Below are 4249 nucleotides of genomic sequence, written 5' to 3'. Positions count from 1 at the left end.
ATAAATGTTTATATATGTTTAAAAATTTTAAATTTAAAAGCTTTTACACAGTGAAGGAAGCCATAGACAAAACAAAATAGCAACCTACTAACTGGGAAAAGATATGTCTGTTAAGCAATTTACATCCAAAATATATGAAAAACACATACAACTCAACATCACAAAAACAACAACAACAAAAAAAACGATTTAAAAATGAGCAGTGGACCTGATTAGACATTTTTCAGAAGAAGATGTACAGATGGCCTACAGGCACATAAAAAATGTTCAACATCACTAATTATAAGGGAAATACAAATCAAAACCACATGAAAAATCACCTTACACCTGTCAGAAAGGCTATCATGGAAAGGAAGGAAATAACAAGTACTGGCAAGGATGTGGAGAAGGTGAAATTATAGTACACTGTTTCTGAGAATTAAATTAGTACAGCCACTGTGGAAAACAATAGAGATGCCTCAAAAAATTAAAAATAGAACAACCTTATGATCCAGAACTTTCACTCCTGGGTATACATCTGAAGAAAACAAAAACACTAATTTGAAAAAATATATATACACCCTAATGTTCACAATAGCATGATTTGCAATGGGTTAGATATGGACTCAACTTAGGTGTCTAGCAACAGATGAGCAGATAAAGAAAATGTGATATATGTTATATATATATATATGTATATATATATGTATGTATGTATAAACTGGAATAATGGAAAAATACTCAGACATAAAATTAATGATATTTTTATTCATTATCTGTGATAACATGGATGATAATTGTAATATTTACTCAATTTTTAACTATCTACTGGATTGTTACTAGGTTAGTATTTAGATATTCCTTTACTTTTCTTTTGGTATTTACCCCAAAGATACCAAAATGTATCCTTCACTTATGGGAGTATGATATAAATTAGTACTGTTACTGCTTCTTAACTGTAGAAGGTCCTTCTTTCCTCTCCCACCTCTTATGTTACCATTGGCTTGTACTTTAGATCATTATGTTTTTCCAACATCACGAGACATTTTCTTTTTTTTTATTTCGTAGTCAATATTTGTTAATATTCACTCTCAACTTATTATAAAGAAAATTGCTATTTAATAACTATAGGCAATCTCTCATCTCATTCAGAAAAAAATTCACATGGATCTCAGACTTCTCTAGTAACAAACAACATGTGTGGACCCAAAACTATTTAAAATTACAAGTAGGCAGAAGATGAATAGCCTTTGTTTTACTCTCATGAGGTCAGATGTGTGCTTGCTTATGCATTTCCACCTATGAAATATTAAGAAACAAAGCACTTAGAACAACTGGTACACAACACAACATAAAATCCACTGTAATCTCTGTGATGTCACTTGGACATTATCGGATGAAAGTAAATCATGTTGATATACTTGATCTCTTGATTATGTTGATCTCCTTATATCTTCCAGCATATTGACATATATAATTCTTCCCACTATTTCTGCATTAACTGATTCAATTAGGCTCCCTCTTCATCTGCCTATGGCACTTTAGTTTACCTAGACATTATACCTGGACCTTTTTTAATCTGCCATAGATGATCCCTCACACACCTTAGCTGGGGAAATGGAGTTTATGAGAAAGATAAACAGGTGAGACTATAAAAATACATATTTTTTCATATATTATTTATTAAAACCATGTAAATATTGTATATATTCAAAAATAATTAAATAAAGCAGTATACTCTAAAATAAGCCAAAATAAATCTAATTGCATAAGAAATTGGTAAAATAACCACATAAAAATAATTGTTTCCAGGGAATTTTGAATATAGTGTTGAGATTATATATATTTAGTAAGATACATTTTAAGGAAAAAGAAAAAGGCAGAGAAAATTAAAAATCCACTTAGTAACCTCACTCTTAGTAGCAATATTGGCATTGCAATTTTGAAACTATTGTGTATATTGTGGGATAAATCAACCTTTCTCGAGAATCAAAAAGAAAAGGCACAGATGTAAAATTTTAAAAATTAAATCGATTTATGTTTAATTTTAGTTGAACTTACTCCTTGGAAGGAAAGTTAGGACCAACCTAGAAAGCATATTAAAAAGCAGAGACATTACTTTGTCAACAAAGGTCTGTCTAGTTAAGGCTATGGTTTTTCCAGTAGTCATGTATGGGTGTGGGAGTTAAACTATAAAGAAAGCTGAACACTGAAGAATTGATGCTTTTGAACTGTGGTGTTGGAGAAGACTCTTGAGAGTCCCTTGGACTGCAAGGAGATCCAACCAACCCATCCTAAAGGAAATCAGTCCTGGGTGTTTATTGGAAGGACTGATATTGAAGCTGAAACTCCAATATTTTGGCCACCTGATGCGAAGAGCTGACTCATTTGAAAAGACTCTGATGTTGGGAAAGATTTAAGGCAGGAGGAGAAGGGGACGACAGAGGATGAGATGGTTAGATGGCATCACCAGCTCGCTGGACATGGGTCTGGGTAAACTCCGGGAGTTGGTGATGGACAGGGAGGCCTGGCGTGCTGTGGTTCATGGGGTCACAAAGAGTCGGACACGACTGAGCAACTAAACTGAACTGATATATTTAAGAATTTATTTATTTATTGTTTTCACAAATATATGTCCTAGCTCGCTCCACTGAAGGTGTAGAGGCAATGACATCAGTAACAATGACAATACCTAGCCCCTAGATCTTGGTTTCTAAATAACTATTGCCAATCAAAAAGGACCATCACTTCTTGTTGAAATGGTTTATTCCAGGGCTAGAATAGAGAAGTAAAGATTACCATGGACATCATGTTAGAGCAGAATGCAAGGAGGAGGATCAATAATTTACAAAAAACAAGAACTGGCGATTTTAAATTGAGTTGTAATTTGATAACAAAATACAGATTTCAGAGTTGTGGCACCAAATTAAAATAGAGGCAAAATGTAATGTTTCACTTCTGTACTATATGTTCCCCCCCCCAGTGATATTTTATTGTGAATCAACTTTCATTATGTTCTTAATGTGTCTCATAACTCCAGCACAGTGATTATCTGATCCACCAAGGCATTCATTTAATAGTACTTTTGATCTGAGATCTATATTTCCACATTATCTTTGCAGTAACTGTTTATTTAAAGTTGGTAACTCAGAAACATATTACTAATGCTTTAATTAATGTTTTGAATGGTTCTGAGTAATCATATGGTATGCATTACATCCCTCAATTATCCCCTGAATGGTATAACGGATGTATTATAAAATCTGTTGATTTCTAATTGCAGAGTAGCATGTACATGCATATATGTAAAAATATGTATTTTAAATAGATAATGCTTCAACTTGTTTTTCTGAAAGCTGGTGCTACTTTATAGTATTTATTTGCCAGTGAATATATCTTGTGCATGAACAAAGTTCTTTTTAGTGTAATTTAGAGAAGGCAATGGCACCCTACTCCAGTACTCTTGCCTGGAAAATCCCATGGGTGAAGGAGCCTGGTAAGGTTGCAGTCCATGGCGTTGTGAAGAGTTGGACACAACTGAGCGACTTCACTTTCACTTTTTGCTTTCATGCATTGGAGCAGGAAATGGCAACCCATTCCAGTGTTCTTGCCTGGAGAATCCCAGGGACAGGGGAGCCTGGTGGGCCTCTGTCTATGGGGTCGCACAGAGTCGGACACGACTGAAGCAACTTAGCAGCAGCAGCAGCAGCAGCAGTACCACACTAGTAATTCATAAAATGATCTCAGCTGTGAGGGATTGATCTGGTTGAAACTGCATTATTAATTTGTTTAAACATTAACTTTAAAAGAGAATTATACATAACCCTTGCCTTACTTTTACTAATGCCTGCTTTTATGTAATTCATGTTAATAAAACACTTTGACTATTCACTTCATTATTTTATAATGTTTTTCTTGATATATAGTTTACAAAACATTCAACATTTTTAAAGAGTACAATCCAATGGCTTTTAGTATATTCACAAACTTGTGTAACCTCACCATTCTCTAAATTTAGAACTTTTTCATCACTCATAAAGAAACCCCACACCAATTATAATCACTCCTCATTCCCTCTGTCTCCAGCCCCAGGCATGTACTAATTTGCTTTCTGTCTCTGAGTATAGTCTTATTCTGGACATTTTATATAAAAGGAATTATACAATAGGCAGTCTTTTTTGACCAGCTTCTTCCACTTACCATAAGTTCTCAAGGCTTGCCCATTGAGGCTATACCATTTTTGCTTGATTTCTTTTTATGACTGAACAAT

Source organism: Ovis canadensis, chromosome X (assembly GCF_042477335.2).
Source record: "Ovis canadensis isolate MfBH-ARS-UI-01 breed Bighorn chromosome X, ARS-UI_OviCan_v2, whole genome shotgun sequence".
In the NCBI taxonomy this organism is placed as follows: Eukaryota; Metazoa; Chordata; class Mammalia; order Artiodactyla; family Bovidae; genus Ovis; species Ovis canadensis.
The sequence above is the reverse complement of the archived record's forward strand: the minus strand, read 5'-3'. Positions refer to the sequence as shown.